Source organism: Arachis ipaensis, chromosome B10 (assembly GCF_000816755.2).
Source record: "Arachis ipaensis cultivar K30076 chromosome B10, Araip1.1, whole genome shotgun sequence".
Lineage (NCBI taxonomy): Eukaryota > Viridiplantae > Streptophyta > Magnoliopsida > Fabales > Fabaceae > Arachis > Arachis ipaensis.
This window is the reverse complement of record NC_029794.2, coordinates 114,160,248-114,183,034: the sequence shown is the minus strand read 5'-3', so window position 1 is coordinate 114,183,034 and position 22,787 is coordinate 114,160,248.

The following is a 22,787-nucleotide window of genomic DNA, read 5'->3' as shown; positions in this document are numbered from 1 at the left end:
CTTTACATGTTCTTGTTTTCTTTGAATTCTTTAAATTTTGTTCTTGGTGTTCTTCTTAATCTTCAAAGTGTTCTTATTTTTCTTCTTGTTTTGATCTTTAAATTTTTAAGTTTGGTGTCTCTTTGTGTTTTTCTTTGCAATTTTTGAATTCTAGGTGTCTTAGATCTAAAAATTTGAAGTTTGGTGTCTTTTTGTTGTTTTTCTCTTCCTTCATTAAATTCAAAAAAAAAAATATATATTTTCTTATCTTTATCTTAATTTTCAAAAATATCAACAAAAATTTCAAATTTTAATTTCAAAATCATTATCTTATCTTATCTTAGTTTTAAATTTCAAAATTCAAATCTTTTCAAAATCAAATCTTTTCAAAAATCATATCTTTTTCAAATTCTTATCTTATCTTTTTATCTTTCTTTAAAAATTCAAAATTCTTATCTTATTTCAAATTCAAATTTTAAAATTCAATTTCAAAATTCAAAATTTAAATTTCAAATTTCAAATTTCAAAATCAAACCTTTTCAAAAATCAAAATCTTTTCAAATCTTTATCTTATCTTATTTCAAATTCAAAATTCAAAATTTAAAATTTAAAATTCAATTTTCAAAATTCAAATTTTAAATACAAATCTTTTCTAATTTTCTATCTTATCTTATCTTTCTTAATTGGTTACTTGTTTTCTCTCTCATCTTTTTCAAAACTTCCTAACTAATTCTTCTCTCTCCTATTTTCGAAAATTCTCTTCTATCTCTCTCTTCTATTTTCGAAAATTTATCAATTAATTTTCAAATATTTTTAATTAATTAGCTTCTATTTTTGAATTTCATTAATAAATAAAATAAAAACAAAAATATTTTAATTCTTGTTTCTCTTTTCACTTTTAATTTTCGAATTCTCTATCTTCATAGCCAAATTCTTCTTCTCCTTCTTCTATCTTCATTCTTCTTTCATTTCTTCTTCACATCTCACAGGGAGTCTGATAAACCCCAATTTTGTGATCTATCTTGTGCTTAATTTGAGGGATTTTATCAACTTTTCTCACATTTATTCAATGAAATAGCATAGTTTTGCAATTCTCCCTGAATTTGTGCTTAAGTGTGAAAACATGCTTTTTAGGCCTTAAAATAGCTAAATTCAATTCACTTTAATTCCATTCGATGCCTTGATATGCCATAGTTGCTTCGCGTTTAGGGGCGTGCACACGCACTGTATGCGTGCGCGTTGATGGAGCAGCATGATTCACTAAAGTGAAATCGTGGCCAGCGATTTGTAGCTCATTTTGGGCCCAATCCAACTCATTTCTGATGCTATTTCATGCAGAATTCAAGCTTAGGCAAGGGGGAGCAATTTTTTGAGAGTTTTGGCATCATGTAGCTTAGTTTCTAGAGAGAGAAGCTCCCTCTTCTCTCTAGAATTAGGGTTCTTAGGATACTTCCATCTTAGATCTAGGTCAATTTTCATGTTCTCATCTTGTTTCCTTCATAATTTCTTGTTTTTACTACTCTATTCTTCTTAGTTCTCTTGTCAATTTTACTTTTATGTCTCTTTTATGTTTATGAATGCTCATGTTGAATTTTGTTTACATTGAATGAAATTTAATGTTTGATGTTCTTTTTATTGATGATTTGAGTTGTGAATTTTACTTTTCTTGCAATTGGTAGTTGGTAGATTTTATTATTCTTTCACTTTTACTATGCTTTCCTTATACACCCACCAAGTGTTTGACAAAATGCTTGGTTGGACTTTAGAGTAGATTTTGAGCATTCTTGGCTTGGAAAGAGTACTTAGGCAATCTTGACTCATTAATACCCAATTTAGATTGGTGATCTAGAGTTGTTAGTTAATATCATTTTCAATGACTCTAATCTCTTGCTAATTCAATTAGTGAGTTGATTAGGATTTTTGACTTGAGATTAATTAATCTTGTTTGACTTTCTCTAATGGAAGATAACTTACACCTTCTTCCAACATTGGGGATGACGAAATAAGATAAATTCTTGTTAAGTATTGTTATGATTAATGACTAGGATAGAAAGCCTATGATCTCAAACCTTGCCATGAATGTCTCTCTTTATTACTTGCTTTCTTTAGTTACTTGCTTGATTTATTCTTCTTGTCATTTAATTCTTGCCCCTTTACTTTCTTGCCCCTTATCAATCAAACCCCCCTTGTTCCTCATAGCAAATAATTGACCACTTCATTGCAATTCCTTGTGAGACGACCCAGAGTTTAAATACTTCGGTTAATTTTCATTGGGGTTTGTTATTTGTGACAACCAAATTTTTGATGTGAGAATTGTTTGTTGGTGTAGAACTATATTTGCAACGAGAATTCATTCATTTGAGGAATTTCTATACCATCGAGCAAATCTCATTCATCAGAGTCCTCTGTTCTTGAACATAGAGCTCCCATTCTTCTTCTTTCTTGTTTTCCTTTTCTTGTTTATGACCAGGAACAGGGATAAAAAACTTCTCTTTAATCTTGATCCTGAACCTGAGAAAACTCTAAGGAGGCATTTACAACAAGCCAAAGTACAACACTCCGGAAGAAACCTCTCAGAAAATTTCGAACAAGAAGCTGAAGACATGGCAGTTGAGCCTAATTATGAAGGAGAGACAAGAAAGGTTCTTGGTGCTTTCACCATGCCTACCTTTGATTTCTATGGCAGAAGTATCTTTATACCTGCCTGTTCATACACTGGTCCGAACTACAAGGTCCGGGTTAGCCGAAGACAACGGGACCGACCTCTTGAAAGGTTGGCCCATTACCGACCTCTTCACAAAGAGTTTGGAAGATCGCCACAGAGGCCCAAGGAGGCCCAAAACGAAGAACCACCGCCTACTAAGTCGCAGTTAACGAAAGATATGGCCTTACCCACAAAAGATAAGATAAGAAAACAAACTTATCTCAAGGAAGGTCGTCTAGCACTAATATAAATACACTGGAGCACCCAGGTATAACACACACTCCAATTCTACAAAAAATCTGCCTAAAGCCCGTACTGACTAAAGCATCAGAGTCTCTTGCAGGTACCACCCCCCATCCAGTGACGAGGACCAGCAGCGCCTCCTAATCCAACAAGTCGGACACGGCAACCTCGATCAGAAGATCTCATCCGAGATCGACCTCCCCATTTCAGGTAACCCTCAGAACATTGGCGCCGTTGCCGAGAACTCTAGAAGTCATCCCATCATCATGACAAACAATCTTACGAACGACCATAACTCCGGATTAGAAGAAGGAACACCAGCCAAAAACACAGATGGTATACCAACCTCTCCAAAGGAAGTACACCAGTCCAATGGAGACAAACAACCTCAGAACATAGAAATTTTAGATGCCATCCATGAACAGCAGGATCGCCTCAAACAGCTCGAGCAAGAAGCCGAACGTCAGAGAGAAGCCGAGCGAGACATCCGGAGAGAGACAAGACGACGTCGAGAATTGGAAGACAAGCTCTTAAAACTCGAAGCCAACTTGAAAACCAAAACCACACGATCCAACTGCGAGGATAGCCCCCACAAGGATCAAGATCCGTTCACAAAGGAAATCATAAAAGCTAAAGTCCTGAAGGACTTCAAAGCTCCTAACATGACCCCGTACGATGGTACGTCCGACCCCAGCCATCACCTCAACAACTTTAGAAGTCGGATGTACCTCACAGATGCCTCGGACGCAACCCGTTGCAAGGCCTTCCCGACCACCCTGACCAAGACGGCAATAAAGTGGTTCGATAGCCTGCCATCAAGATCAATTACAAGCTTCGATGACCTCGCCAAGAAATTCCTAGCCAGGTTCTCCATCCAGAAGGACAAAAGGAAACACGCTCCCAGCCTGCTAGGATTTAAACAAGGAGATCGGAAAAGCCTCCGCAGCTACATGGAGAGGTTCAATAAAGCATGCCTCAACATACAGAATCTCCCTACAGAAGCGGCAATTATGGGACTCATCAACGGTCTATGGGAGGGATCTTTTAGCCACTCCATATCCAAGAAGCATCCGACATCCCTAAACGAAGTACAAGAACGGGCCGAAAAGTATATCAAAATGGAGGAGAACTCCCGTTTAGAAGAAAGCTCCAAAACCGGATTCTCCTACCCGCCTCGAGACAAGGATAAAGATTCCAGGAAAAAATAAGACCAATCCGCAGAGAAGCCCAGGAAATACCATAACTACACCTCGCTTCGGGTATCCCTTGTGGATGTCTATCGGGAGATATGCAACACAGAAAAAATCCCACCTCCTCGTCCGATTAAACACAAAAGGGGAGAAAGTCGGACCGAATATTACGAATACCACAGGATCTACGGACACCCCACCAACGAGTGCTACAACTTGAAGAATGTCATAGAAAAATTGGCTCGAAAAGGAAGACTAGACCGATTCCTGGCCAATAGAACCGACAAGCCAAAAAAGAGAAGAAGGGATGAAGAGGAGGGACGAGCTGAACGACCTCCTTACACCCCGGAAAGGCATGTTCATATGATTAATGGAAGATTCGCAGGAGGAGGAATCTCCAAATCATCCTGAAAAAGATGCCTCAAGGAGGTATACCATCTCAGAGATGGGGACAGGTCATCCGACCTCCCTACTATCGCCTTCACTAAAGAAGACGCCGTGGGTATCATCCCCGGACATGATGACCCTGTAGTCATTACCGTCATACTCGCCAATGCCAATCTTCATTGAATGCTGGTCGACCAAGGAAGCTCTGCGGATATCTTATTCAAATATGCCTTCGACAAGTTCGGTCTACAAGAAAAAGAGCTCAGAGCATATCCCAACAGCCTGTTCGGGCTCGGAGACGCCCCAATCCTGCCCCTAGGCTACATCCCACTACACACAACCTTTGAAAAGGGAACTCGCTCCAGAACACTGAACATCGACTACATCGTAGTCGACGTGAGCTCCACGTACAATGCCCTTATAGGTCGGACAACGCTAAACTAGCTCGCCGCAGTAGTCTCCATTCCACACCTATGCATGAAATTTCCAACCCCAAAAGGGATAGCCACCATAAAGGGAGACCAAAAACTCGCGCGACGCTGCTACAACGAAAGTCTAAATCTTAAGGGCGATTTTAGAGGAAAGGAAACTAACACTATAGAACTCGGGGGAGCCCGAGCTCGCGAAGAATTTCGCCCCCAACCCAAAGGCGAGACCGAAGAGGTCCAAGTCGGAGACACTTGAGATAAAATAACAAACATAGGCGCAAACTTAAGAGGAGACCTAAAGGAGCTACTGATAAAGTTCCTAAAGAATAATTCCGACCTCTTTACATGGAAAGCAGCGGACATGCCCGGCATAGACCCTGGATTAATGTGCCACAAGCTAGCAATATACACCGGATCCCGACCAGTGCAACAGAAACATAGAAAGCTCGGACCAGAAAGGTTAAAAGTCGTGGAGGAGCAAGTACAAGCCTTACTAGAGGCATGGTTCATAAGGGAGGTCAAATACCTACTATGGTTGGCCAACACAGTATTGGTCAAAAAGCCAAATGGAAAGTGGCCAATGTGTGTCGACTACATGGACCTCAACAAAGCCTGCCCAAAAGATCCCTACCCCCTCCCGAATATCGACACACTAGTCGACGATTCATCAGGATACAAGTACCTTTCCTTCATGGAATCCTACTCGGGATACAATCAGATCCCGATGCATCAACCCGACCAGGAGAAACCTCGTTCCTAACCCCGAAGGCAAACTACTGTTATGTAGTTATGCCATTCGGACTCAAGAACGCGGGGGCTATATATCAGAGGTTGATGAATAAAGTCTTCGCCGACCACATTGAAAAGCTAATGGAAGTCTACGTAGACGACATGCTGGTAAGAACACAAAGGGAAGAAACGCTGCTACCCGACCTCGCCGAAGTATTCAGCACCATAAGAAAGCACGGAATGAGACTAAATCCCACAAAGTGCACCTTCGCAGTAGAGGCCGAAAAATTCCTAGGGTTCATGCTTACCCAAAGAGGTATTGAAGCAAACCCAGACAAATGCCAAGCTATACTCGACATGAAAAGCCCGACCTGCGTCAAAGAGGTACAGTAACTAAACGGAAGGCTAGCAGCCCTATCTCGGTTCCTAGCTGGATCGGCCATAAGATCTCTCCCTTTCTATGAAACCCTAAGGAAAGGAAAGAAGTTTGAATGGACCCCAGAATGCGAACAAGTCTTCCAAACCTTCAAAACATTCCTGGGGCAACCACCTATCTTTACTCGACCTCGACAAGGAGAAGAACTCGTCCTATACCTCACCGTGGGAAATCAAGCGATAGCCTCAGCCCTAGTCGGAGAAGACAAGAACGGATAACAACCCATCTACTTTATCAGTAAGGCTTTACAAGGGGCTGAACTAAACTATCAAAAGATAGAAAATTTTGCCTACGCCCTTATACTTACTTCCCGACGGCTTCGACCATATTTCCAAGCTCACACCATCAGAGTACGAACCAACCAACCCATGAAAGGGATCTTTTAAAAAACCGACTTGGCCGGAAGAATTCTACAATGGGCAGTAGAACTGTTCGAGTTCGATCTCAAGTACGAAACTCGGACAGCTATCAAATCTCAATACCTGGTCGACTTCGTCATAGAATACACCGAGGCCCCAGGAACCCCCATTAATTGGAACCTCTACGTTGACGGCTCATCAAACAAAGCTGGGAATGGAGCCGGCGACCAAGGGACACAACTCAAACTCTCCCTAAGGTTTAAAGCTTTACTGGCTGGTTTGAAGCTAGCTAGGGAAGTCGGAGCACAAAAGCTTACCATCTTTAGCAATTCATAAGTAGTCACCTCGCAAATAGAGGGAAGCTACTAGGCAAAAGATCCCACCATGAGAAAATATCTAGACAAGACCCAAGAACAGCTTGGAAAGTTCATGGGGTACGAGGTCCGATATATGCCTCGGAAACAAAATGCCCGAGCAGATGCACTCTCGAAGCTAGCTAGCACCAAACCAGGGGGCAATAACAGAAGTCTCATCCAAAAGACACTACAAAGCCCGTCAACCTCGGAAAAAGAGAAGGTCCCCAACATATTGGACCAGGACCAGGGTGGATGACTCCCATAATTAACTACCTCAAATCCGAAGCACTCCTTACAGATAAAAAGGAGGAAAAAAGGATCGTGAAAAAGCACAGTATTACACTCTAGTACACTACACACTATACAGGAGATGGATCTCAACACCCATCCTAAAATGCGTCCCAACCTCCGCCACAAAGGAAGTCCTAGAAGAAGTCCACAGTGGCATGTGCGGCAACCACCTCGGGGCGCGAGCTCTTTCCAAAAAGGTAATCTGAGCTGGTTTTTACTGGCCGACCTTGCAAAAGGAAGCCACAGAGTTCGTTAAGACATGCCCCCTCATGCCAGAAGCACGCCTGGGCTGAAGAGCTCTCACAAGTCCTATGGGCATACCGAACAACACCACACTCCACCATCGGAGAATCACCCTTCCGACTGGCTTATGGAATGGAGGCAATGATTCCCGTGGAGGTAGAAGAAAGATCCCCTAGAGTGATCTTCTATAATGAGGATACCAACTCCCAAGCACAAAGGGAAGAACTCGACCTACTTCCAGAAGTCCGAGAAAGAGCTCGGATTAGAGATGAAGCGCTAAAGCGTCGAATGGCTTCAAGGTACAACCGGAAGGTAATCCAACGAAGATTCACCACCGACGACCTCATTCTAATCCAAAATAATATCGAAACAGATCGGTCAGGAGAGGGGAAGCTAGTAGCTAACTGGAAAGGAACATACCAAGTCTCAGAAGTACTAGGAAATGGTTACTACAAGGTGGCCAACCTCCAAGGGCGGGAGCTCTCGAGGTCATGACATGCCTGTAACCTAAGAAGGTACTACAGCTAGAAAAAAGGTCTCAGGCCAATGTGCGCTCTTTTTCCCCCTAAAAGGGTTTTTTAATGAGGCACCAGACCGAGACCAAAAAGCTACCCGACTTGTAGGGCAAGCCCTCGTATGTACATACTCTTATTTACAATCTTCATTTTTGTTACTTAAATAAAAATTTAAGATTTCCTAAAAAGTTTTCTACCAAGACGCATTAATCTATGCTCTAAATAAACGCGAAATTCATCACCCGACCAGGAAAGGTCGGCAAGGAGAAGCGACAAAGCCTAAGTTAATGCAAGAAGTTATAAAACATAACCCATATAAAGCAGTCTGACGAGGTCGGACTAAAATGGGATTACTAAAAATAACTTAAGAAGGCCCAACAGAGAAGTTGGACCAATGAAAGGATCACTACAAAGGGAAATACAAAGGCCAAAAAAGGTTAAAAAACCTAGGCCCGAAGTGCTTAGCTAAAGGGTACAAGTCCTAAAAAGGGACGCTACTTAGAAAGCAAAAGCACGACCTCAAGACAGGGCTAAAAAGTCATCCAAACAAACTGAGAAGAAAATGTTCTATATGAGAACGCTACCTAAAAAGTTGTTGGAAACTGACTAAAAAGCCCGGACAGCAAGCCATAAAGGACGACATCGTCAAAACAGAACGCTGTCACCACAGCTAAAAAAGGCGCGATCCAAAGGGCAAAGGTAGAAATTCACAAAGCGAACACTACCTCAAAGGATGTCAGCACCGGAAAAAGCCCCAAACATCCAAAACCTAAGGGTATAGGAACCCTCATAGAATTCCCCGTCAAGACCATACAAAGGTCAAGGAAACAACCTAAAAGTAAAGGTACTTCGTCAAGGCCAAGCACTCGTCACCAGAATAGATGGACCGAAACACGAAAATTAAAACATTAAAGGTTCAAGGGTTGCCTAATGGCAACCCAAGAGTTAAAAGTATTTTTGATTAAAGACAAAAGTTGCTAAGGAGCAACTAGGGAAAGTGTTAGAAAAGTCATCCCAAAAGAGTTACAAAACCAAAGTTCAAAAGGTCCACAGGTCGGACCACATCAATACATAATAAAAGAGATATGAAAAGAGAACTATAAAGGATCCAGCTTCGCCTCGATGGCAGCATCTTTAGGAGAAGGAGGGATCACCAAGATCGGGGTAGCTCCAACAACTCCGTCCGGACCATTCAAGATTTTCTCGTCGGGCTCAGGACCAGGAGGGATCACCTCGGCGGAAGGAACTGCGGACGATCCAGCAGGAGGGGCTGCAGAAGCCTTGGATGTCGACACTGAAGGAGGAGCCTCATTATCATCATCATGGGCAGGCATAATTTTCCCATCCTCCACAACGTTGTCCATGCTGAATAGGGAGAGGTCGACATCGGGAGCAAGAACTCAGACCTGGGCCTTCAAATTTTCATACAGCGCAGTCATACCATTCACCAGATGACCCTGGAGCTTGGCATAGTCATCTTGAGCAGACTGAAGCCTCTCCCTAGTCTCCAACAGCTCGCCATAGGCCCAAGTATAACTCTCCTTAGCCTTCTTAGCCATATCTTCAGCCAAGTTAGCAGCCGCCTCCACAGCAGTGGCCTTAGCCTTCTCCTTCTCCACTGCAAGCTCCAATCCAACACTCTTGGCCTCCCACTCCCTCCTTGAACTCTCCACCCTATCATAATTGGCCTTAGCCTCCTCAAGAAAAGCCTTGGTAGCATGCATAAGAGACTCTTTGACAACCCGAGACAAGGCAGCACTAATATTAGCCATCCAGATGCTATTGCTTGATATAAAATCAAAATGGTGAAGGATCGACACATCATCCGTAGGAACCTTGCCATAAGGGGCAATAAATTCTGAAGCGAAAGCCACACCATCAAAGTCTTTATCATCCAAATTATAAGGCCCGGTAGCCCTCGGCTTCTTGGGAGGAGTAACAGACGAAGTAAGGGAGGAAGCAGCACCAGAAGTCCCCAAAGGAGGCTCAGTAGGAACCGTCTGAACTCGAGGGGTCGGGATGACCTTCTTCGGACCCTGAGGGTCGGACTCCGGCTTCTTCTGAGGGACCTGTTCAGAACCCTCCCCCGACGTCTTATTCTGAATATTTTGAGCAGCCACTGTTTTCTTGGTCTTCCTGTAGAACTTCATCGAATCAGAATTGGCCACCATCTCTGAAAAAGAAGAAAGGAACCACAGAAACAGTTAGCCAATGAAAAAATAAAGTAACAAGAGAAGACCGCCTTATAAAGAAGTCAGGCACTACCTAGCTCAGAACGGAGGAGAGTGAGATCTCCTAAAAATCTCTTCGTGTCCAGATAGGGAGGCTCCCCCCAATGCTCCTCTAAGACACCTACAAAGGCCCTCTCTACATCATCTAGACTCTTCCACGAATACTTAAGAACTCCAGGATCCTTCTGCCACTAAAGGGGGAAGGACGACTCTTCATTCTCATCTAAAAAGAAGGGATAGACACCCTCAACAGCTCGGACTTTGAAATAAAAGTTCTTAAAATCCTAGAAAGAGTCATCAAACATAGAGAAAAATTTTCTTTCCCTGGGTAGCCCGGAAGGAGATCCAAGAAGCCTTCTTCTTGGCCGCCCCCAGCTTGGTCAACACGAATAGATAAAGGAAAAGGGATAGGGAAGGTCGGACATCCAGCTCTTGGCACAACAACTGGAAAATCTTCATAAAGGCCCAAGAGTTCGGGTGAAGCTGCGAAGGGGCCACATTGCAGTTCCACAAAACTTTAGTCTCAAATGCGGTAAAAGGAAGGGTAATACCTAGTTGGGAAAAGAAATAGTCACAGGCATAGAAAAAGGGACGCTCTGCCCGATCTAAGGGAGGGAAACTAACCCTCTCCTCAGGGTCGGGCGACACCAGCTCGTAGTTCTTTTCATCATCCCTACTACTACAGATCCTATGAAATCTCCTAAGTTTCTCACAATACTCCGGGTCAGCCACAGTAACACACATCAACACTATAGAATCCAACCAGTCAGCCATACCAGAGGGGACCTTTGTAGACATCTCAACAATATTTCTACATGAATACATATAAAACTATACCTACAGCAAGAAAACGGAAGAAGGGTCACCACCAAGTAACTCGGACAGAATCAGAATGCAAAAGCAACCAACTGCCAACAAAAATACAACAACAAAAAGGGCGCCCCAAGGCTCGAAGATCACCATTAAACCCCAAGGACACTCTTTTGGAGGCAATACAGATACAGAAAGCTCAGGAAGAAACACCAAGAAAAGTCAACGGAAATCAATACCCTAACCCTTCCAGCAAACAAAAATGCGAAAAGCCCAAGACCAGAAAGCTTCAACCTTTTCAAACAAAAGCTCAGCAAGAGGAAATTTTTTTTGCAAAAGGAAAAGCATGCAGCAGCAAAGAACAAAGAAGAACTACAATTAAAACATGTAAAATGCTAAAGGGTGCGAAGTAAAGTACCAACCTGCAAGGAGAAAGAAAACAGCGACAGCAAGCTCACAGCAGAATCACGAGCGAACCACACCAACGCCTTGAAGCTCCAGAGAAAAGAGAAGGCTTGGGGAAAATCAAGGGAACAAGACCAAAGAAAGAAGCTTTCCCTCAGGAATGTAAAAGTAAAGAAGATGGAAGCAAGAAATTGAAAAAATAAAAAACCTCTTTGATTTCAAATTAAAGGAGGGAACGAAATGGCAATAAAGAAACAAAGCCCAATTAAAAGGCTTTAACAGCGCTCGCTTAAACCCAAGAAAACTGATGCACTCGAGAATGATGCTACATTTAAAAGCAAAAACGCTTCGCGCTTCGAAAGCATTAAAAACGCGAAATTTGTCTGAGAAGAAGCGAACTGGGCGTGACCAGTAAAATGCTTGAACACGATTTCTCCAAAGAGGTCGAAGCTCAGAGACGAGCACAACCTCATGGAAAGGTCGAAGCTCAAGCAGGGGCACTGTTCATACACTGGTCTGAACTACAAGGTCCGGGTTTGCCGAAGACAACAGGACTGACCTCTTGAAAGGTTGGCCTATTACCGACCTCTTCATAAAGAGTTCAGAAGATCGCCACAGAGGCCCAAGGAGGCCCAGAACGAAGAACCACCGCCTACTAAGTCGCAGTTAACGAAAGATATGGCCTTACCCATAAAAGATAAGATAAGATAACAAACTTAATTATCTGAAGGAAGGTCATCCAGCACTACTATAAATACACTGGAGCACCCAGGTATAACACACACTCCAATTCTATAAAAAACCTGCCTAAAGCCCGTACTGACTTAAGCATCAGAGTCTCTTGCAGGTACCTCCCCCCCTTCGGTGACGAGGACCAACAGTGCCTCCCAATTCAACAAGTCAGACACGGCAACCTTGATCAGAAGATTTTATCCGAGATCGACCTCCCCGTTTTAGGTAACCCTCGGAACACTGCCATTGGAGCTAACAACTTTAAGCTTAAGCCTCAGTTAGTCTCTCTTCTGCAACAAAATTGTAAGTTCCATGGACTTCCACTGGAAGATCCACACTAATTCCTGTTAGAATTCTTCCAAATCTGTGATACTGTTAAGACCAATGGAGTGGATCTTGAGGTCTACAGACTTATGTTCTTTCCCTTTGCTGTTAGAGACAAAGCTAAAATATGGTTGGATTCTCAACCAAAAATGAGCCTAGACTCTTGGGAAAAGTTGGTCAATGCTTTCTTGGCCAAATTCTTTCCTCCTCAAAGAATGAGCAAAATCAGAGTGGAAGTTTAAACCTTCAGACAAAAAGAAGGTGAATCTCTCTATGAAGCTTGGGAAAGATACAAGCAACTGATCAGGAGGTGTCCTCCTGACATACTCTCAGAATGGTCTATCCTAGGTATCTTTTATGATGGTCTGTCTGAGATGTCCAAAATATCATTGGACAGTTCTGTAGGTGGATCACTCCACTTGAAGAAAATGCCTGAAGAGGCAAGAGAACTCATTGAGATGGTTGCAAATAACCAATTCATGTACACTTCTGAGAGAAACCTTGTGAAAAATGGGGTAGCTCAAAAGAAAGGAGTTCTTGAAGTTGACACTCTGAATGCCATATTGGCTCAGAATAAGATCTTGACCCAGCAGGTCAATATGATCTCTCAGCATTTGACTGGAATGCAAGCTGCAACTGACAGCAATCAAAAAGCTTCCTCTGAAGAAGAAGCCTATGATCCTGATCAACCCACCATGGAAGAAGTGAATTACATGGGAGAACCCTATGGAGACACCTACAATCCCTCATGGAGGAACCATCCTAACCTTTCATGGAAGGATCAACAGAAGTCTCAGCAAGGCTTCAATAATAATCAAGGTGGAAGAACCCAGAATAGGTTCAACAACAGGCCACCATTCCCATCTTCTCATGGGAATATGGAGACTCCCAAGCAGAGCCTTTCTAACTTAGTCATTCTAGTCTCCAGCCTCTCTAAGACCACTCATAGATTCATAACTGAAATGAGATCCTTCATTAGAAATTTGGAGATACAAGTTGGTCAATTAAGCAAGAGGATCCTTGAGACTCCTCCTGATACTCTTCCTAGCAACACTGAAGTAAACCCAAGAGAAGATTATAAGGCCATCAACATAGAAGTTGAGGCCGAATCTGGAGAGACTGGGATGACGTTGAATGCCAGTGAAGAGCATCTCACTGGGCGTTCAACGCCCAAGCTGCCATAGAAGCTGGCGTTGAACGCCATTGAGGAATACCTCACTGGGCGTTCAAGGCCTAGACAGGCATCAGAGCTGGCGTTGAATGCCAGTGAGGAAGCCCTCACTGGGTGTTCAACGCCCAAAATGGCACTAGAACTGGCGTTGAACGCCAAGAAGAAGGTCCCTCCTGGGCGTTCAATGCCCAACTTGGCAAAAAAACTGGCATTGAACGCCAGTAAAAGGATGCATGATGGGCGTTCAACGCCCAAAGAACCACCAGAACTGGCGTTAAACGCCAGTAATGGCAGACCTACTAGATGTTCAGCATCCACTGAAGAAATTCCTATTCAGGAATTAAAGGAAGCCAAGGCTCATATAGAGACCATAGAGGTTCCCTTGCATGCACTCTTGCAATGCATAAATTCTAATGAATACTCATCCTCTGATGAGAATGAGGACACTAGGGAAGAGCAAGTTGCTCGGTACCTAGGAACTCTCACGAAGCTGAATGCCAAGCTGTTTGGTACAAAGCATTTGGAGGAAGAACCTCCACTGCTTACCAAAGAACTCAATGCTTTGGTTCAGCAAAAGCTACCTCAGAAGCTTCCAGATCTCAGACTCTTGATCCCTTGCACCATAGGTACCATGACCTTTGAGGAGGCTCTGTGTGACCTAGGGTCAAGCAAAAACCTCATGCCACTTTCAGCAGAAGCTACCTCAGAAGCTTCCAGATGCCGGACGCTTCCTAATTCCTTACACCATAGGCACCATGACCTTTGAGAAGGTTTTGTGTGACCTAGGGTCAAGTGTAAACCTCATTCCACTCTCTGTAATGGAGAAGTTGGAAATCTTTGAGGTACAAGCTACAAACATCTCACTAGAGATGGCAGACAAATCAATGAAGACAGCATATGGCTTAGTAGAGGATGTATTGGTGAAGGTTGAAAACCTTTACATCCCTGAAAACTTCATTATCTTAGATACTGGCGAAGATAAGGATGAATCCATCATCCTTGGAAGGTCTTTCCTAGCCACTGCGAATGCTATCATTGATGTAGCAAAGGGAGAACTGATTCTACAACTAGCAGAGGATCACATCTTGTTCAAGATACCTCACCCCAACTCTCCCTTTGAAAAAAGAGAGATAACTGTGCAACACTTAGTATTTCAACCATCTCTTTTAGTGCAAAACTTTACTAAACCCTCAAACATCAATTCTAAGTTTGGTGTTGGAAAGCCATTAACAAGCACTATGAAGAAAGGTACTAAGAAGAAAGTACCTAAAGGCTGAAGGGACAAGAAAATCCCATTGAAGGCCTCTCACCTGGTATGTGAGTTGTCTTCACCAAGAAGCCAGTCATACCACATACAGTGAGTCGTGTCCTGTCTCTAGAGTATGTGGAGCTCATTCATGAGAAGACAGGAAGAAAGTTCACTGTAAGAGGCGAAATTCTGAGCCCATATCCATATCCGTAAGGAGCTAACTGTCAAGCTAGTGACGTTAAAGAAGCGCTTGTTAGGAGGCAACCCAACCATAGTTATTGTTTATGTTTTTCTTTGAATTTATTTTCTTTAAGTTATTTCTTTAGGTTCATAATCATGAGCAGCAGTCAGAACAGAGACAGAAAGGTTCAGCAATAAAAATAGAACACTCTTGATGGAGTGTCCTGCTGGCATTGAACGCCAGCCAGGGAGCACTGACTGGGCATTCAACGTCCCAAATAGCAACAAAGATGGCGTTGAATGCCAGCCAATGGCATTGTGTTGGGCATTTAACGCCCATGCAGAGGGCATGAAATCTGAATTCCCTAGCCTCTCAGGACCAGTGGGCCCCACAGCATCTTTACCTACCGTACTTCTCTCTTTCTTTCATATTTCCCCATACACTCTTCCATATAAACTCTAGCCCAATCACATCCATATCACCAACCCCACCTACTTCAAAATCAAATTTTCCTCCCATTTGTCCCACCCATGACCGAACCCAACCCTAGCCCACTCTTATAAATACCCCTCTCACTAACCCTTCATACACACACCTCTCATACACATCAAAGCCCCCTTGGCCGAATTACTTTCTCTCCCTCTATCTCCATCTATTTTCTTATTCTTTTACTCCATTCTTCTCTTTTATTTAATTTTTTCCGAGGACGAGCAAAGCTTTTAAGTTTGGTGTTGGAAAAGCGTTACTTTTTTCTTTTCATTCCCACTTATGGCACCCAAGGTTGGAGAACCCTCTCAAAAGAGGAAAGGAAAAGAAGTAGTCGCCACCTCTGAATCTTGGGAGATGGAGAGATTCATCACCAAAGCCCACCAAGATCACTTCTATGAAGTAGTGGTAAAGAAGAAGGTGATCCCTGAGGTCCCTTTTAGGCTTAAGAAGAATGAGTATCTGGAAATCCGAAGAGAGATCCGGAGAAGAGGTTGGGAAGTCCTAATGAATCTCGTCGAAGAGGTTAGGATCTTAATGGTGCAAGAGTTCTATGCTAATGCATGGGTCACAAAAAACCATGACATTAGTGTGAACCCAAATCCCAAGAATTAGAGCACCATGGTCCGAGGGAGAATCTTGGACTTTAGTCCAAAAAGTGTGAGGTTGGAGTTTGACTTGCCTTTGATACAAGGAGACCCACATCCTTACACTAGAAGAGTCAACTTTGATCAAAGAATGGACCAAGTGCACTCAGACATCTGTGTGGAAGAAGCACAGTGGAAAAGGAATTCCCAAGGCAGGCCCATTCAACTAAGAAGGCTTGATCTCAAGTCCGTAGCTAAAGGATGGTTGGAATTTATCCAACACTCTATCATCCCTACTAGCAATTGGTTAGAAGTGACCATTGATAGAGCCATCATGATTCATTGCATCATGATTGGGAGTGAGGTGGAAGTACATGAGGTGATACCTCAAGAACTGTACAAGATATCTGAGAAACCTTCCAACCAAGCAAGGTTGGTATTTCCTCACCTCATTTGTTAGCTATGCAATTCAACTGGAATTGTCATAGAGGGGGACATCTTCATTGAGGACAAGCCCATCACTAAGAAGTGGATGGAGCAAACTAGAGAGCATGCACGTGAGCTTGTGCAATCGCCTCAGCAAGAAATCCCTGAGATACCTCAAGGGATGCAATTTCCTCCTCAAGGCTATTGAAATCAATTGCATAATTCTCTTGGAGAATTGAACACTAATATGGAGCAATTGAGGTTGGAGCATCAAGAGCACTCCACCATCCTCAATGAAATAAGAGAAGACCGAAGGGCTATGAGGGAAGAACAAAGGGCTATGAGGAAAGAACAACAGAGACAAGGGCATGACATTGAAGAGATCAAGCACTACATTGGATCCTCAAGGAGGAGTAGTAGCCGCCATCACTATGGTGGATTCGTTCTCTTAATTCCTTTTTCTTATGTTATTTTTCTGTTTTCTATTACATTTTATTGTCTGTTCTCTTGTTCTTGTTGCATGATCATCTATGTCTTAAAGCTATAAAATATTCCATATATCTCTCACCTTACTTAAAATAAAATTTTATTTGAAAAGAATTGAGAGATACATGAATTTCGAGTTTACCTTAAGAATAGTCAATTATTTTGATGTGGTGACATTGATTTTGTTTTCTGAATGTATGAATGAACAGTGCATAATTGAAGTTGGAATTAAGAATGTTGGCTCTTGAAAGAATGATGAAAAAAGTGAAATATTATTGATAATCTGAAAAATCCAAAAAAATTTTGATTCTTGTAGCAAGAAAAAGCAGCAAAAAGAAAAAGAAAAGCATGTTGCAAAAGAAAATAATATATATGCATGCGAAAAAAAAGAGAGAAATAAAAAGCAGAAAAAGCCAATAACTCTTTAAACCAAAAGATAAGACCAAAAAGGTAATAACCCTTTAAACCAAAAGGCAAGGTAAAAGGATCCAAGGCTTTGAGTATTAATAGTTAGGAGGGCCTACAAGAGACAAAATCTTGGCCTAAGCGGCTCAAACAAGCTGTCCCTAACCATGTGCTTGTGGTGTGAATGTGTCAAGTAAAAAGCTTGAGACTGAGCAGTTAAAGTTGTGATCCAAAACAAAAAGAGTGTACTTAAGAACTCTGGACACCTCTACCCGGGGATTGTAGCAAAGCTGAGTCACAATCCGAAAGGGTTCACCCAGTTAAGTGTCTGTGGCATTTATGTATCTGGTGGTAATACTGAAAAATAAAGTGCTTAGGGTCACGGCCAAGACTCTAAAAAGTTGTGTTCAAGAATAAAAAAGAACTAAACTAGGAGAGTCAATAATATCATCTGGATTCTAAGTTCCTAAGGATGCCAATACTTCTGAGTTTCAATGGATAGTGAGATGCCAAACTATTCAAGAGCAAAAAGCTACTAAGTCCTGCTCATCTAATTGAAATTGAGCTTCATTAGAAACTTTGAAATTTATTGTATCTTACTCTTCTTTTTATCCTACTTTGTTTTTAGTTGCTTGGAGACAAGCAACACTTTAAGTTTGGTGTTCTGATGAGCGGATATTTTATACGCTTTTTGGTATCATTTTCATATAGTTTTTAGTATGTTTTGTTTAAGTTTTGTTAAGTTTTCATAGGTTTTAGTGAAAAATTCACATTTTTTATTCTACTTTGAGTTTGTGTGTTTTTATGCAAAAGCACTGCAGATGCTGTCTGAATCTGACCTCCTTGCACTCGAAAGAGCTTTTCTGGAGCTACAAAAGTCCAAATGGAACTTTCTCAATGGCTATGGAAAGCTAACATCCAGAGCTTTCCAGAAATATATAATAGTTTATACTTTGATTCAGAATTAAAGGCCCAAAACTGGCGATCAACGCCAGCTTCCTGCCCTATTCTGGCGTCCAACGCCCAAAGGAGAAGAGACCAGCGTCTAACGCCCAAGAAGGACCCCGTAGCCAGAGTTCAACACCCTAGAGGCCTCCTAGCACATGGATCTCAATCAAGCTCAGCCCAAACACTCACCAAGTAGGCCCCAAAAGTGGATTTTAGCACTAAAAGACTGTTTTACCCTTCTTATGTAATCCTTAGTCATTAGCTTAGTATTTATTTGAGAACTTTTACATTCTAAGAGGGGGACCTGTCATATTTTCGTTTATCATTGTATTTTCTATCAGTATGAGTTTGTAAACCTCCTAGATTGAGGGGAGGAGCTGTGATGAGTTTTATGGATTAATAAAGTACTACTGTTCTATCTCAATTCGTGTTTGATTCTCTATTCTAAGATGTATATGTGTTGTTCATCATTATGAATGCGTTGAACCGGCACAAGGTTATCTCATTCTAAAGGGATTCAGAGTGAGTCTTTCATCGGACAATGATGAACCACCGGCTTGATCATACATCTCTTAGACGGCTAATCCACGACTTCGTTGGGGACTTCTCGAGACACCAATTCTGCCGATGTATAGGGAGATTAGAGTCTTTGTGGTAGAGGCTAGAACCAAAGGCACAACATCCTCTGATCTGGAAGATCCGACCTTGTCTGTGGCATTTTAAGTAGGATCACGAAAGAGAATGAACTGCAGGAGCTTCACCTTTAATCAGATCGGATCCGCACTAACCCTGGGGTTTAGATCTGGAGGAGCATTGGCGATCTCTTAAGAAGGGCGTCAATCATGTACAGCCTGCCATAGAAGAAATCATTTACAATTGGAGTAGACAGTAAGACCGGAGTAATCCAGAAGATCAAAGCATCTCCAAGCCTTAACCATCTTCATATCATTGCATTCACCATCAACTAAGTAACATTTTATTTATTTTCTTTTCATGTGAATTAAACAAATAAACAACTCTTCTATCCACCTGACTAAGATCTACAAGATAACCATTGCTTACTTCAAATCACAATCCTCGTGGGATCGACGTTGAGTCACTCAGGTGTTACTTGGATGACTCAGTACACTTGCTGGTTCAGTTGTACGAAGTGTAATTCCACGCACCAATCATCAACATCCTACAAGACAATGTGGACTTTATTGCATGGACTCCTACGAATATGCCTGGCATTGACCCGAATTTCATATGTCACAAATTACAAATCAACCCGGCTGTCCGACCTATAGCTCAGAAGAAGCGACAGTTGGAAAATGACAGATGATTTCATCACTAGAAGAAACCTAAAAGCTCTTGGTGGCAAGCTTTATCTGGGAACTTCGATTCACTACATGGATATCAAATGTTGTGATGGTAAGGAAAGCCTCAGGTAAGTGGCGAATGTGTGTAGATTTCACAAACCTAAATAAAGCATGCCCCAACGATGCTTATCCCCTCCCCTATTATAGACAAATTGGTAGATAATGCATTAGGATATGATTTTCTAAGTTTCATGGATGCATATTCTGGTTATAACCAGATCCTAATGCACCCAAACATCGAGGATAAATCTGCTTTTATAACTGAATATGGAAACTATTGTTATAAAGTTATGCCTTTTGGACTAAAGAATGCAGGGGCTACTTATCAGTGTTTAATGGATAAAGTATTCGTCAATCAAAGAGGAAGAAATATTAAAGTCTATGTCGATGATATGGTGGTAAAAACAACCTGTGAAAATCAACATGGTGCCGACCTTGAAGAGATATTCGCCTAATTACGACACCATAATATGCGACTAAACTCTAAAAAATGTACTTTCGGAGTCCAAGGAGGCAAGTTCCTGGGTTTTATGCTGACTTCTAGAGGAATTTAGGTGAACCTAGAAAAATGCCGAGCTATTATAGATATGCAAAGCCCGAGAATAATCAAGGAAGTACAACAACTTACAGGGCGGTTAGCAGCACTTGCCAGGTTCCTACCAGCTATATCTAACACTCTCGCCAATTCTTCAAACTACTGAAAAAGCAGCACGCCTTCAATTGGAGCGAGGAATGTGAAGTAGCATTTCAAGCACTCAAAAAATTGTTATCGTCTCCATCGATCTTACAAAAGCCGACACCAGGTAAGCCTTTAAAAGTCTATTTGTCCATATCTAATGATGCCATTAATTCTGTCCTAATAATAAATGTAAACAAAAAAGAGGAGCCAGTCTATTTTGTGAGCAAGTTACTACAACAGGCCAAGCTCAGATACTCAAACATGGAAAAACTGGCGTTCGCGTTAGTAACTACGGCCAGGAGACTAAGACACTATTTCCATAGCAACACAATTATTGTCAAAACAAATCAACCCCTAAGACATATCTTAACTAGACCTGAGGTATCTGGAAGGCTCATCAAATGGTCTATAGAGCTCTCCAAATTTGAAATAAGGTATGAACCTCAGACAGCGCTCAAAGCACAAAACTTAGCAGACTTCCTCGCCAAGTTTACCTCATAAACAAATCACATTGAAGAATGGCATTTGTATGTGGATGGAGCAGCTAAGATGGAAGGATCAGGAGCAGGAGTGCTCTTAACCAACAACCACGACCTATGTACAGAACAATCAATCAAATTCTCTTTCCCCACAAGCAACAATCAGGTAGAATATGAGGCATTACTAGCCGGTCTTCGGCTGGCACAATCCTTGAATATTACTCATCTACAGGTATATTGCGATTCAATGCTGGTAGTCCAACAAGTGACAGGTATGTGACCATTCACTAGACAAATACTTTATATTAGTTCAAGACCTTATTTCACAGTTCATTTTATTTCAAATAACTCACATACCCAGAGATCAAAACACCCGAGCTGACGCACTATCTAAACTAGCAACAACCAGAAAATAAATGAACGAACTTATTTTTTCTTAACTCACGCTTGCTGAACCAAGCATTAGCAGCAAAGCAGTTTTATCTTTTTCACAGGTCGATGACTGGAAAGAACCTTACAAGAATACATCCGAACAGGACAAATGCCGGAAAGAGTTACCAATCCGATCTTATTCAAAAAAAGGGAAAGGTTATTCACTATGATTAGGGATGAATTATTCAAATGAGTATTTTCACAACCCCTCTTACAATGCCTGGGAAAAGACGAATCCAACCTCGTAATGGCCGAAGTTCACGAAGGAGTGTGTGAAAACCACGTCAGAGGAATGAGTTTAGCATCCAAAATCGCAAGGGTAGAATACTATTGGCCGACCATGAAACAAGATTCTCTCAATAAAGTCAAACGTTGCGATAGCTGCCAAAAACATTCATCATGCATACACCACCCAGTCGAACTCCTATATAATACGGAGGTAAGCTTGCTTTTTTACAAATGGGGGCTCGACATTATTGGACCATTCCCTAAAGCCCCCGGCCAAGTAAAATTTTTATTGGTTGCAATTGATTATTTCTCAAAATGGATAGAAGCACAACCTCTAGCTAAGATTGAAGCTGACAAAATTATATCATTCATATGAAAAAATATTATATGTCATTTCGGTTTACCCAGAGCTATCATTACTGACAATGGTCGGTAGTTTGTCGATCAAAATCTCCAAACATTCTTACAGGGTTTTAAAATCAAGCACCACTTTTCCTCGGTGGAACATCCATAAATAAATGGACTGGCTGATACTGCTAACAAGGTCATCCTACAAGGCTTAAACGAAAACTTGGGGACACTAAGGGACAATGGGAGGAACTCATCCCAGAAACCGTCTGGAGTTACAATACTACAGTCCAAACTACAGCACGAGAAACACCATTCCGACTTGTTTATGGCTCAGATGCGATGATACCAATAGAAATTGCACAAACATCAATATGAGCCGAGCATACAAATGAATCCGAGAACAAAGACACAAGAAGATTTGAGCTAGATTCAGCAGTCAAAGACAGAGATATAGGAACGATCAGACAGTGAGCTATGCAGTCAATAATCCAAAAGAAGTATAATAACAAAGTCTGAATCCAAGCATTCAACAAAGGAGACCTTGTCCTCCGACGTATCGAGGAAGCCACAAAACCACTAGAACATGGAAAACTTGCTGCCACATGGGAAGGACCCTACCGAATTAAGCAAGTCCTCAGCAAAGGAGCATATAAAATACAAACACTTCAGGAAATTGATGTACCTGGTACTTGGAACATATCTTCACGTAAGCATTATTTTATTTAAATACGATATAGATAAGGGGAGATACTTTTTTTCCTACTCTTAGGTTTTTTCCCATATTGGATTTTTTTAGGAGAGGTTTTAATGAGGTCCCCCACACTATATCGACTATGTACTTGTCATTTAAATTCAAACATTAGTATTATCATTATACAACTATCTATCAAACAAATCCTGACAAAGCAGAAAGAATCAAAAGGATAATATAAATCCAACAATCATATCATATGGGC